The 15,224-nt window shown below is 36.7% G+C and overlaps 1 protein-coding gene across 5 annotated transcripts in view; it reads right to left on the bottom strand.

The window, feature by feature from the left end:
• TCAF1 (TRPM8 channel associated factor 1) overlaps positions 1–12,815 on the bottom strand; it is a 52,322-nt gene extending 39,507 nt beyond the window's left edge. For 2 of the 5 annotated variants that reach the window (XM_033191744.1, XM_033191750.1), the window contains exon 1: positions 12,548–12,815. The gene's annotated coding sequence lies outside the window, so the exon portion shown is untranslated. The remainder of the gene's footprint in view (positions 1–12,547) is intronic. The other 3 variants (XM_033191749.1, XM_033191751.1, XM_033191745.1) reach the window with 2 other exon arrangements.
• Positions 12,816–15,224: the final 2,409 nt, after the last annotated feature.

Below are 15,224 nucleotides of genomic sequence, written 5' to 3'. Positions count from 1 at the left end.
TTTACCAGTATGATCCTGAAGACAAAGCAGAATCAGAGCAATGGCTACCAAGAGGCAGAAGTGGTCCAGTCAAAGCAAAAGCAGACTGGTCAAAAGCAAAGGCCATGGCGACAGTTTTTTGAGATGCTCAGGGTGTTTTGCTTGTTGACTTTCTGGAAGATCAAAGAATGATAACATCTGCTTATTACTGTAGTGCTCTGAGAAAGTCAGCCATAGCTTTAGCAGGAAAACACCCATGAAAGCTTCACCAGACAGTCCTCCTCCACCATGGCAATGACTTTGTCCATTCCTCTCATCAACTAAGGGCAATTTTGAAAGAGTTTCAATGGGGAATCATTAGGCATCCACCTTAGAATCCTGATTTGGCTCCTTCTGACTTCTTTTTGTTTCCTTATCTTAAAAAATCTGTGAAGGGCACCCATTTTTCTTTAGTTAATATGTAAAAAGACTGTATCTACATGGCTAAATTCCCAGACCTTCAGTTTCCTAGTGAGGGACTAAATTGCTTTTATCACTGCTTATAAAAGTGTCTTGAACTTGAAAGGGCTTATGTTGAGGCAACATTTATTTTTTTTAAATTGTTTAATTCCATTTTTTCCCACAAACTTCCTGAAATTCCCTCATATCTTTGGAACAATCCTCCCATTGGAAACAATAATAAAAGCTCAACAAACTATAGGAAACAACTGAAGACTCGGAAAAGTAAACAACATAAACCGGACAAGAGGACTGTAATCCTTGATGAACAGAAAACAGGACATGAGTTGTATATTTGCTATGGCTTTTTACTTTGGGACATTTTCCATTTTACAGTGCAGGGTTACTGAGGCTGAATAGGAAGTGTCAGTCTTACTGGTTCAAGACTATCAAACCAGGTGGAGCTCAAAGGCAAAGTTTCAGACATGAAGAAACCAGACAAGTTAATAAAAAATTTTGTATATGAATTCCCCTAATGTCACTGGCTTATTCCTAAGCTATACATGCAAGAGGAGAGACCTCAGGACTACTTGTAGGAAATAGTGGCCAAAAAGCTAAACATTTGAGCAGTCATTTCAGTGGTTATATTGTTCTGAGAAAAGCAATGGAGTTTATGCCCCAACAAAAAGAAAGGCTCTTATGAACACTCCATGATTTCAGTTGACACATAAGAAAATCTCTGACATATGAAGAAGAAACATATCTTACGGTTTAAGGACTATGTTCTTGGAGAAAGATCAAACCTTAAATGGGCTAGTCCTAACAAAGCCTAAAACTAATCTTTGATAGCATCAAAGTAATCTGCTGGTACTTTATCTGCCCACTTCCCCAAAAAATCCTCTTGAAAGAAAATAACATCAACCAAAACCTTAATATTTTTTCATCTACAATATTCTGCATTCAATCAAAAATTAAGAAAGAGGTTAAAAAACAGAATAAATTGCCAATAACTCAAGAGAACAGAAAACAGACATGGGCATAAGTGGTTCAAAGCAACTGTGATTAATATGTTAAGAAATTCTATAGAAACAAGGCTGTGGAATTTCAGCATAGAAATAAAACTCATAAAAAAGTAAAATTAAAAATTAAAAAAGAAAAATAATTAAAATTGGTACTTGACAGATTGCTTTAATAGCATATTAAACACAAAAGACCAGAGAATTCATGAAGTATAGCAAAGGTAAGTAGAAAGTATTCATACATAAGAGGAAAGAAAACATGATACACAAAGAGATCAAAAGATACAGAAAGAGTGTAACAGGATTACAAGACAGGGTGAAAAGTTGTAACATATGAGTAATCAGAGTCCCAGAAGGAAAGGAGAGAGATAATAAAACAAGCAAAATGTTATTAATTAATGATTTGAAAAACATCAAACCACAAGCTGAAGAAACTTTACGTTTCCCAAGCAGAATAAACAAAAAGAAAACTACATTCAGACACATCACATTCAAACTGCTGAAAACCAAATTCATAGAGAAAATCTGAAAAGCAGCCAGAGATAAAGGATACTTCTCATTTAAATGAACAAAAAAATACAGCTAAGTTTTCAAAACAATGATGAAAATGAGAACACAACAGAATTCCTAAAAGAAAAAGAAAAATCTGCCAACCTAAAATTCTATACATAAGAAAAATATTCCCAAAAAATAAAGGCAATGTAAAGATAATTTTAGATATACTAAAGCTGAAAGAATGTGTTCCCAGCAGAATATAACACCTAAAACTATTCTTTCATGATTAAGGACAATTATTCCTCATAGAAGCACAGTGCTTTAGGAATTAATAGAGAACACTGAAAAGAGTAAATACACAGGCAAATATAAATGAATACTGACTGTTTAAATAAACAAATATAATTCCTTATGGAATATAGAAGCATATAAAACAAAACAGACAACAGTACAGCTGCAAGATGTAGATAAACTTTTAAAATTTTACATTGAGAGTACATAGAAGTAATAATTTAAAGTAGGTCATAACAAATCAGTAAGGTGAACTGTAATATCTAAAGTAACCAATAAAATAATACAAAATTTATAATTCAAAATATAGAAGAAAAATTAATAGAAAGTGTTGAATTCAAAAGAAATCAAGAAAAGAGAAAATAAGAAAGAAGAGATTAGACAAAGAGAAAACTGTGCAAATTGGTAGACTTGAACCCAATTTTTTTTTTTTTTTTTTTTTTTTGGAGACAGAGTGTCGCTCTGTTGCCAGGCTAGAGTGCAGTGGTGCGATCTCGGCTCACTGCAACCTTGCTTAAACCCAATTTTTATAGATTGCATGTCTGTGTCCCTCCAAAATTTGTATGTTGAAATTCTAACCCCCAGTGGAATGGTATTAGGAAGTGGGCCTTTGGTAGGTAATTAGATGTAGGTAGTTAGCGTGAAACACTCATGATGGGATTAGTATCTTTCTAAGAAGAGAAAGAGACTGGAGCTCCCTCTCTTGGCCATGTGAAAACACAGTGAGAAAGGTAGCTGTCTATAAGCTAGGAGGCCAGCCCTCACCAGACATTAAATCTGCTGGTTTATCTTTAAATGTTTTCTGTTTAAGTACCAGTCTATCACATTTGTGTCACAGCAGCCCAAAACGACTAAGATACCAACTATGTAAATAATTATACTAAATATACATGGATTAAAAAATCCAATTAGAAAAAGAGTTCATTTAGAAGAGAAATATTGAAAGTAAAAGGATGGAAAAAGGTATACCATGCAAATGTTAACCAAAAGAAAGCTAGTATGGCTATATGTACAATGGGCAAAGTAAACATTACTGTCAACAAGTGTTACTATAGATATAAAACACATTTCATAATGATAAAAGGATCAATTCAGTACAGCAATACAAAAATTTTAAATTTGTATCCTTAATACTATAACTTCAAAATTTATAAAGCAAAGTTGACAATAATAAAAGAAGTAATAGACAAGTCCACAAGCATAGTTGAAGATGTAAGTACATCTTTCTCAGTAATCTGATAAAACATGTGCATAAAAAATCAGTAAGGATATACAAGATTTGAATGACATAATTAACAAATTTGACCCTGTTGACACATATGGTACATATACACTCACCAACAACAGAATATACTTGATTTTTAGTGTATGTCAAACATTTTCTCAAATAAAACATATATTGGCACGAAGCAAGTCTCAAGAAACTCAAAAAGGTGTAGAATATATTCTCTGATCTTAATGGAATTAAACCAGAAATAAATAACCCTAATTTAATTAGAAAATTCCCATGTTTGGAAATTAAGGAGTACACTTCTGAACACCCCTAAGGTCAGAAAAGAAATCACAATAGAAATTAGAAAATATTTTAACTAAATAATAATTAAAATACAATTTATCAAAATTTGTGGGAGGCAGCAAGAGCAATTACTTAATAAAGGAAAACTATATAGCTCTAAATGCCTACGTTAACAAAAGGGAAAGACTGAAAGTAAACTATTTCAAAATATTAGAAACAGAACAACAAATTTGAAGTAAATCCAAGAATATAATAAACATAAAAGCAAGAATCAAATTTTAAAAAATTTAGAAATTCAGTAAAACCAAAAGTTGGTTTTAATGAACCAAACTAAGAATGATCAATAAAGAGACACAGAGGGTGAATCCATTATAATTATCAGGGGATGTTATTACAATCCCAAAAGACATTAAAAATATAACAAAGTGCTATTATGAGTAACCATATGCCAATAAATTTAACAAATTCAGATGAATTTTCAAATTCCTTAAAGAACATAATTTATCCAAAATGGCAAGAAGAAACAGAAAATATAAATAATCCTATACATCAAAAAAATGTAGTCCAAAATCAAAACATTCCGCAAAAAAGTTTGGGCCCCAAAGGATTTTTATGGCGAATTTTCCTAAACACTTGAGAAAAATATAATACTAACATTATAAAACTTCTTCCAGAGAATAGTAAACAAAGAAAGAAATCCTTCCCAACTCATTTTTATTACACTCAGCATAACTTTGATAGCAAAATCACGTAAGTACATTACAAGAACAAAAAGCTAGAGACGAATATTACTCAATGAACATAGATTCAAAAAGTCTAACGGTGTGAAAGGCCTTTCAATAAGTAATTCTTGATCCATTGGATGTCTGTATAAAAACCAGAGAACCTTAACCCATACCTCATATCATATACAAAAAATAATCTGATATAAATTATAAAACGAAATGTGAATGACAGAACTATTAAGCATAGGGAATCTTTTTGTGACCTAGAGGTAGGCAAAATTCTCTTCAATACAACTCAAGTCCTAAGCATAAATATTTGGGTTTATTAACAAAAAAATTAGATATTATAAAAATTAAAGAGGTTCTTTTTATTAAAAGATATAATTGCCAATGTGAAAAGGCAAGTCAAAGATTGGAAGAGGATATTTGCAAATCGCTGATACAAAAAAAACGTATATGCCTATCCAGAATATAATTTAACACACTCACAAAATTGATTTAAAAAAGAAACTACCCCTTTACCCCCAAATGGACAAAATACATCTACAGGTGCATCACAAAATATGGTATTCAAATGGCCAGTAAGCATACAAAAAGATGCTTAATATAATTAGTCATCAAAACAATGCAAATTAAAACCATAATAAGATACCTATATCCATTGCAGGTGGCTAAAATTAATTATAGTGACAATATCAAATGGTGATGAGGATCTGGAACTGATGGAACTTATATATATTTCTTTTTTTTTTTTTGAGACGGAGTCTCGCTCTGTCGCCCAGGCTGGAGTGCAGTGGCCGGATCTCAGCTCACTGCAAGCTCCACCTCCCGGGTTCACGCCATTCTCCTGCCTCAGCCTCCCGAGTAGCTGGGACTACAGGCGCCCACCACCTCGCCCGGCTAGCTTTTTGTATTTTTTAGTAGAGACGGGGTTTCACCGTGTTAGCCAGGATGGTCTTGATCTCCTGACCTCGTGATCCGCCTGTCTCGGCCTCCCAAAGTGCTGGGATTACAGGCTTGAGCCACCGCGCCCGGCCTTATATATATTTCTGATGGGAGTGTAAACTGATACAGCTATGTGGTTAAACTGTTTGACATTACTTAGGCTGATCAGATGTATGTTCATGAAAAGTAAGTTTTTATGTCTACCAAAGATATGTTCAAATGAGATTATTTGTAATAGTCAAAAACTGGAAAAAATAAATGTCCATCAACAGTAGAATGGATAAATAACTATACATTACTATAGAAAAAAGTACTGCTATATATATACCACTATATGGAAGAATCTTCATTAAACTAATGCTGCATAAAACAAACACAAAAGGATACCTATTTATGACTCAATTTATGTGAAGATCAAGATTGGACCAATATATCATGACAAGAGTTCTGAATAGTGCTTATTTCTGAGAGTGAAAATTACCCGGAGTAGGGAAAAACAAAGTCTTCCGAAGTGCTGTCAATATTCTATATCTTGATCTGACCATATACATATTTAAAATTTATTGAGCTGTATACTTAATATTTGTGAACCTTACTCTACATCATACCTCGGGCTTTTTTACAAAAAGAAAAATCTGTAAACACATATTGGTAAACACATATTTAATACGCTGATGGTATTAAATAACGATCAAAATTTGATACTTGCAGGGTAAGAGATAAAGTACTAAGGATCAATTTAACTTAGGTACGCTAAATTAAATCTGTTATAAAACTAGTTAAACATCTTAAAAAATAGGAATTATATGGGTTAAATATATTATAAAATTAAAACATCAGAACTAAAACATGTAACGTCCAAATAATAGAAAGGAAAAAACGGGCAAACAAAGACAGAAGAAAAGGTGGGGAGAGGAAGAAAAAAGAAACATAAAAGGTGGAAAAATAAAAAGCAAATAATAAGATGGTAGAAATAAATCTAATTGTATTACTAGTCACAATAAATATACATGAATTATTCAATGACATGTTATAAATTGTCAAACAAAATTTAAAAATCCAGACTTTAAAAAAAATCCAAGTAAGTTTACTACATATATACTTAAAACATAGATTCAGAAGATTTAGAGCCAAATGATAAAAAAGAGATAAATGAGGCAGAAACCAAAGAAACCTTGATTTGATCTTTGAAAAAAAAATAGGATTTTAAAACAAAAAACATTAATAGGTATCATAATGTAAGGTCCCTACATTATAAAATGTTCAATTTACAACAACTCACTGATAACATAGCCTCAAAATATATGAAGCAAAAATATATAGATTAATGAGAAATTGTCAAATCCACCATCATAGTGAGAATATTTAACATACCTATTTCTGTAATTGACAATTCAAGCAAATAAAAAATTAAAGATATGTAAGATTGGGTTGTATTATTAAAAGTTGTTTTAAAGATATACACAGAACATCATGTAATTACAGATGACACATTCTTTTTACGCACACAAAGAAAACTTACTGGGTTTTAAAGCTAGCTTCAGTGAATTTAAAAGAATTGGTACCATGCAATCTCTGACTACGATATAAATTAGGCAACTACAGCTAGAATATAACAAAAGAAACTTCAAATGGCCAAATGGAATTTAAAAGGTACTTATCTAAAAAATTCATGTCTCAAAGAAGAGACTACAAAGAAAATTATAATTAAAGCTACATGATCAAAAATAATCATATCAAAACTTGTAAGATGTAGCTAAAAAGTAGTGATAGAAATTTATAGCTTTAGGCCGGGCGCGGTGGCTTATGCCTGTAATCCCAGCACTTTGGGAGACGGATCACGAGGTCAGATTGAGACCATCCTGGCTAACACGGTGAACCCCTGTCTCTACTAAAAATACAAAAAATTGGCCAGGCGTGGTGGAGGGCGCCTGTAGTCTCAGCTACTCAGGAGGCTGAGACAGGAGAATGGCGTGAACCTGGGAGGGGGAGCTTGCAGTGAGCCAAGATCATGCCACTGCACTCCAGCCTGGGTGACAGAGCGAGACTCCATCTCATAAAAAAAAAAAAAAGAAATTTATAGCTTTAAAAACTTACATATGAAGAAAAGCTCACCATTAATGAGCTAAGCATATAAAAGCTTAGAAAATAAATCATAGAAAAAATTCCAAGAAAGAAGGAAGAAGTAATAAAATAAGTAAAAATATGAAAAAGACATAAAGCTTTTATGTTGCTGTTTGAACAACTAATAAAGTAGACCAAGTTCTGGAAAAAATAAAACAAAAAGAGAAAGAAAATATACACATATTAATAATAAAAAAGTGGCCATATCAATAGATAATGGGAAGATTTATAAACAGAATAAGAGGATATTATAAACAATTTTATTGATCTTGAATATATATATTCATGTATATACATTTGACCCTTGAACAATGCAGGTTTGAACTGTCTTGGTCCACTTATATCTGGATTTTCTTCTATCTCTGCCACCCCAGAGACAGCAACACCAATTCCTCCCCTTCCTCCTCATCCTCAGCTTACTCAGTGTGAAGATGACAAGGAAGACCTTCATGATGATTCACTTTTACTTAATGAATTGGAAATATGTTTCTCTTCCTTATGATTTTCTTAATAACATTCTCTTTTCTCTGGTTAAGAATATAACATATAAAATATGTGTTAATCAACTGCTTACGTTACCAGTAAGACTTCCACTCACCAGTAGGCTATTAGTATTGAGTTTTGGAGGACTCAACAGTTATATACAAATTTTCAATTTTGACGGGGGTCAGTATCCCAACTGCTCCATTCTTCAATAGTCAAATGTATTTTCATATATTGAATAAACATATACATGTATGTATACTAATACACTCATGTATATGTGAAATTGTTACATATCTTGGAAAATACAATTTACCACTACTGACTCCATAGGGAAACCTAAATAGTTCTATAATCATTAAAATCTGACAAAATACACTCCAAACGCAGATGATTTTACAGGTGATTCAAGGAAATATTCAAGGACCAGATAATCCCAATCTTGCACAAATTCTTCCAAAGAATAGCATAAGGGAGAATGCTATTCATATTATTTTATGATAATACCAACATCATAAAAGGATAGTACAGAAAAGTATAATTACATGCCAATCTTAAATCACACATATAAATATAAATACCTAATGTTTACCTTTGTATCTATAACCACATACAGAAGTTACTACATATTTACCAGGAAAGGTTTATTCCAAGATTACAAAATTGGTTTAATATCAGAAATCAAATACTATACTATGTTCTTAATATAGTTAAAGGAAAAAAGTATATATATTCTCAACAGCTACAGGAAAACCATTTGAAAAAACATCCATTTATAATAAAAGTGCTTACCAAAAGAAGAACAGAACTTTCTTATCATAGGGAAGATGTTTACAAAGTAACTATAGCAAATGCCATTTTTAAGTTGATACAGTGAAATATTTCTCTTTATTATCTTAAGGACAAAACAAGATGCCCTTTACTACTTTCATTCAACAGTGTACTGGAGCTCCTAGTCATTGTCATAAGACAGAAAAAAGAAATTAAAGGTATAAGAATTGGAAAGGAATAAACAAAATTATCATTATTTTCAGATGATTGCCTATGTAGCAAATCTGAAAGAAGCTACAGGTAAATTTAGAATTATTAATTTTCAAGTTTGATTGATATATAATATATAAAAGGCAACTGAATTTCTGTATGCCAGCAACAATAAGCTACAAAATATAACTTTTACAAAAGGAAATACTTACAATAACAGTAAAAATATAACGTGCCTAGAAATTTAACAAAAACTGACCCAAAAGAAAACAATAAAAAATAGTACAAAACATTGAAGATGACATAAATAGTGTCATAAACCATGATCATTGAGGAAGAGAGCCAATGTCTTAGAAGTAATTTCTTCCCAAAATGATTTATAGAGAGCAATGGTTTGAATGTGTCCCTCAAAAAGCAGGTGTTGGAAACTTAATCCCCAATGTAACTGTGTTGAGAGGTGGGCTTAATGAGAGGCCATCAGGCCATGAGGGCAGAGTGAATGAATTAATGCCCTCACTACGGGAGTGAGTTCATTATAAAAGGCGGCGTTCACCCTCCTTTTACTTTCTTTCGCCCTTTTTCTGCCTTTATGCCATGGAATGACACAGTAAGAAGGCTCCTGCCAGATGTCAGCCAGTCAATCTTGGACTTCCCAGCCTCCAGAACTGTGAGCTGATAAATTTCAGTTCCTTATACATTACTCAGTCTCAGGTATTTTGCTACAGTAGCGCAAAACAGACTAAGACACAGAGTTGATCCAATATCAATCAGAATTCCAACAGGTTTATTTGCTTGTTTGTTTCTTGTTTTGGAGAACTTGGTAAGTTTATTTAAATATTTATACGGAAGGTCAAAGGTCCAAGTAAAACTAAAATACTCGTAATGAAGAAAAAACAGGTGATAGGACTTTTCCTATCAAATTTCAAGGCTTTTAATAAAACTATAGTGGTTAAAAATTATTAGTATTGAGGCAGAGTTAGACAAATAGAAAATAAGAATGGGCTTAAAAAAATTCATGCTTATATGGAAATCCTGATTCATGCAAATCACTGGTGCTGGGGCAATTGATTATTCATATGGAATAAACAACATAAAAATCAGTTTCCATGTGGATTAAGTCTAATTGCCAAAGGCAAAACCATAACACTTTTAGGAAATGATACACTAAAATTAATCTATGATCTTGAGAAAACAATTATCAAACAAGACAAGCTATAAAAGAAAGTACTACTAACTTGAAATTAAATTCAAAACTTAGATTCATTGATAGAGAAAGAAACAGACATAAAGACAGAGAAAAAAAACCTCAGAAGCAATTTGGAAAGATGTCTGTGGCATATATAGCTACCAATTATTGTTTAGTACCCAGATTATATAAAGAAAGCATTCCAATGAGTCAACAAAAAAGGTAAACAATCCAATATAAAAATGAATACAAGACAGGAATCAGAATTTCACAAAGAGCACAAAAACTGATCGACATATAAAAAGACAGCCAATCTCATTAGTTACGGGAAAATGCCAATTAAAACCACAGTGAAATGTTATTTCATACCTGCCAGACTGACAAAAAAATGAAATTTTACAAGACCAAGCTATGGCAAGTATGTAGAGCAACAAATGTTCATCCACTGCTGGAGGGAGTGAAAACTGGTTTAACACTTTGGAAACAGTTTAGAAATGACCTAATAAAATTGAATATACATAAATCTTATAATTCAGCAATTCTACTCCCAGCTGTATACTCTAGAGAAGCTCCCACACAAGTGTACTTGAATATTAGAGGACGTGGGCAGGCTTTAAAGGGGCCCCGATAATCCCTGCCTCCACGTGTTCATGTCCTTGTATCACCCCCTTCCCTTCAGTGTCAGATGGACCTAGGGACTCACTTCTAATGGATAAAAAATGGCAAAAATAATGGAATGTCGCTTCTAAGGTTACAAAAAGAATCTGACTTCTGTCTTCTCTTTTTCTCTGTGGGAGCCTTCACTCTGGGGGGAGTAAGCTGCCATGTTGCAACCATTATTTATACAGAGGCCCATGTGGCAAAGAACTTATGTATCCAGCCAGGGTCAGTGAGGCCAATCAGCAGCCAGCAATCACGTGAATAAGCCTAGGAGAGGTCCTCGACCCTACACCTAGCCTTGAGATGACTGAGGCCCAGTCAATACCTTGATTGTTGATACAGCCTGTGAGAGACCCTGAGTCAGAGACTCCCAGCTAAGCCCCTCCTGGATTCCTGATCACAGAAACTGTAAGATAGGAGGTAACATGATTTATTTTGCTTGTTCGCTTTGGTTTGAAGCTGCTAGGTGTTGGGGTAATTCGTTACATAGCTTATAGATAAATCATACACCTCCAAAACCAGAAACAATCCAATGTCCATCAGCAGTAGAATGGATAAATTATGTACATTTACACCATAAGCGATGAAAAGGGAAGGAAGCATGAAAGATGAATCTATAAAACTTAGGAATACGTACAGGATAATGTCATTGATATAAAAGTACAAAACTGAGAAAGCCAACACATATGTTTTAGGAATACACACACAAATATGGTAAAACTAAAAAGAAAAGCAAGGGAATCATTAAGATAAAAATCACGAAAGATGTCACATCTCAGAGAAGGGAGGAGAACTGGCATCAGTTTGGACTCATGGGCTTCTAAGGTACTGTGGCACCCTATTTCTTGACCCAAGGAGATGGTCAGGCATTCGTTTCATTATTTTTTAGACCATTCTGAGATGTTTCATGTACTTTTTATTAAACATTTTAAAAACCAAGTATTGAAACCAATTCATCAACAAATCTGGCGGATGAAAGTGATGGACCGATGGTTGGCTGGTCAGCTAGACAGACACATTATGTCCTTTATGTCTAGTTCGAGCTGTACTTCTTCTAAATTTCCATGATTATCCAATTCGCAAAGATCTTTTTCTCCTGTGCTCAAGGCCTTCTTCCGTTGCAGGTCGGGCCAAACCAGCGGCCAGCTCTCGGCTGTTTACCAGCGAACTGCATCATCCAGCACTTGCTGCTTCAGGCCAAATGCATTCCGGACTAACATTCAGCCTGAATCCCCGCGCCGCTCTCACCGCAACCCCTCCCCAGGTCCCTTCCCCCACCACAAACCCACACCGAGCCCGTGGGCGCCTAGAGCACTGGGGTGGATGAGAACTTCCACCTGGGCTTAACAGAGACAAGCTAGCCTAGAAGAATGCAAGCCCCCAGCAGGCGAGATCAGATCGCCTCGAGGGTTCCTGCTAGCTCAGATCTAGATCTTAATGGCTCCTTGCGGGGCAAAAAACACATCCTACGAAAATAGGGAGGGTCATCGCCTCCCGCCCAGCAGAGGGCATAACAATGCGGCGAGAATGAAATAGGGACCCAGCTGCAGAGAAAAATCATCAACGGGGTAGAGACGAAGGAAGGGATCCTCGGTGGAACAGCTCTATCACCTGAGGGAGCGCGGAGAGGCCGCAGTCTACGCCCGGCCCTCCCCAGACGCTCAGCATCGCACCCCGCGCACCGCTCCCCGCCCCGGACACTAACCCGGAGCCCAGGCCTCGGTCACCGCGGGCCTCTCCCGGTCCAGAGTCTACGCTGAACCCCACTCACTGTTTGCCCCGCTGTTCCCTGCAGCGCGGGTTCGGGGCAGTAGGAACCTGCTAGGAGCGGGAGGCGGTTGTTCCCAGGAGGAAGCAGCTTCTCTGCCCAGGAGGCACAGGGCGGCGGGCTGGAGACTGCAGGACGTGGAAAACCGTAGGCGGAGACTGCGGGGGCGGGGGGTGGCGAGGAGGTGCAGTCCCGGGAGCTGATTGATCGACGCGGACGGGGGCGGGGCTTGGGCGTTGCCGCCCCACCCCTAGACATCAGAGGCCCTGCCCCCAGATGTGACTCCGAATCCCGGATGCAGGCCTAGGCGCCCGCCGAGGAATATAAGGAGTAAATTGTTGAAAACAAAACAAAAATGAGGCTATTTCTGAACAAATGAGGGCCTTGATAAATAGCGAGAGATGTTTATATAAAATAATACACGACTGTTTTTAAGGACGAGTAAAATCTATCGGTTCTAGATATATTTTTTAATTAAAAAAGCAGGTTGTATTAAAATGGAGAGTAGGATCTCTTTCTTTCTTTCTTTTCTTCTTTCTTAATTTCCTTTTTTTTTTTTTCTTCGGGGGCTGGGTCTGGTTCTGCCACCCAGGCTGGAGTGCAGTAGTGCAGTCATAGCTCACTGCAGCCTCAACCTCCCAGGCTCAAGCGATCCTTCCACCTCCTCAGTGGCTGGGACCACAAGTGCTCCACCACCGCGCCCAGCTAAATTTTTGATTTTTTGTTAGAGACGGGGTTTTACTTTGTTGCCCAGGCTGGTCTCGAACGCCAGGGCTCAAGTGATCCTCCCGCCTCGGCATCCCAAAGTACTGGGATAGCAGGCCTGAGCCACCACACCAGCTTTAGCATTACATTCTTGTATGAAGAAGACATGCTGCATGTGCTTATGTAAGAGGTGGGGCTAATGGTGGAGAAATTGTCTGTTGATTCTTACTTTCACAACCACTGAATTGTTTTTTTAAAAATCACATACATTGTTTTTATAAGTTTAATAAAACAGTAAGGCATTGAGAAAGTTACTAACCAATCAATAGATGACAGATACTGGGCATGAGGGAGGAAACAAAGAAAGGAGTAGCAGGGAAAAAGCCTGGACTTTGAAGCCACCACATCCCCTGCTTAAAAGCTGGGGTGTATATTCATTGTTAAGGCTGCTGTGATAAATTACCACACATTTAGTGGCTTAAAACAACACAGATTTACTACACCTTCCAGGACTATAGGTCAGAAGTACAGCACAGGTCTTAGTGGACTATCATCCTGGTGTAGGCAGGGATGCATTTCTCTCTGCAGGATCTAGGGGCAAATCTATTTTCCTTGCCTTTTCCAGCTTCCAGAGGCTGCCTGCATTCTCTGGCTTGCAGCCCTTTCCTTCATCTTCAAAGTCAGCAATTTCATGGCTCCAGCCTCTGCTTCTGTGTCACATCTCCTTCTCCGAGTCTCCTGCTTCCCTCTTTCACTTTGAAAGACCCTGTGATTAAATTGGACCTATCCGTTAATCTAGATAATTTCCCATCTCAAGGTCAGCTAATCAGCAGCCTTCATTCTGTCTGCAACCTTAATTCTCCCTTGCCATGCAGCATTGCATATCACAAGTTCTGGAAATTAGGATCTGGACATCGTATTAATCCATTTTCATGCTGCCAATAAAGACATTTCTGAGACTGGGCAATTTACAAAAGAAAGAGGTTTAATTGGACTCACAGTTCCATATGGCTGGGGAGGCCTCACAATCATGGCAGAAGGCAAGGAGGAGCAAGTCACATCTTACATGGATGGCAGCAGGCAAAGAGACAGCTTATGCAGAGAAACTCCTATTTTTAAAACCATCAGATCTCCTGTGACCTCTCCACTATCATGAGAAGGCACGGGAAAGATCCGCCCCCTTGATTCAATCATCTCCCACCAGGTCCCTCCCATAATACATGGGAATTATGGGAGCTACAAGATGAGATTTGGGTGGGGGCACAGAGCCAAACCATATCAACATCTTTAGGGAGCCATTTTCCTGCCTATCGCACAGGACTTGTTAACTTCTGTCTTAGTGTTTTCATCTGTAACATTGGGGATAGTGATTGTCTCTACTTCATGGAATTTTTATGAGGATTAAATGACTTAATACAGATAAAGCTCTTAAAGCAGTGTCTGGCACACGGAAAACCCTATGTGAGTGTTCACCATAACCAGAGAATGGACAGATCCTTCCAGACTTCTTCCATGATTTCCTTGGCCCTTGCCTCCTTTGCTCTTAAAATCTCCAAGCTGTGTGTTCTCTCCTCATTTCCCTGCAAATCTAGTCTCCTTCAAAACTACACAGGCCTGGCCTGAGACTGGAGGACAGACATTGATAGGAGTTTACTTCTAAAAGATTTCTAGAAGTGAACACATCCAGCTACTAGCACAGAGGCGTAGTTTATGACTACTATGGTGAAAGGAAAAGCCAGCGTCTGGGTGTATTTGTGCAGTTAAATGGGGTGTTGGGGGGGGAAACTGTGGGGGCAGGTGGGTGTTTGGGGATTGTAGACTGTTTCTAAAAGACCAGGATTGCTGCAGTTACCTCTCTTTCTCATTCTCTCATTTCTCATTCTCTCTGCCAAGACAGCTGCACTTCTCT

The sequence above is a fragment of the Trachypithecus francoisi genome, unplaced genomic scaffold (genome assembly GCF_009764315.1).
Source record: "Trachypithecus francoisi isolate TF-2019V2 unplaced genomic scaffold, Tfra_2.0 Lachesis_group4, whole genome shotgun sequence".
Lineage (NCBI taxonomy): Eukaryota > Metazoa > Chordata > Mammalia > Primates > Cercopithecidae > Trachypithecus > Trachypithecus francoisi.
The sequence above is the reverse complement of the archived record's forward strand: the minus strand, read 5'-3'. Positions and strand labels throughout refer to the sequence as shown.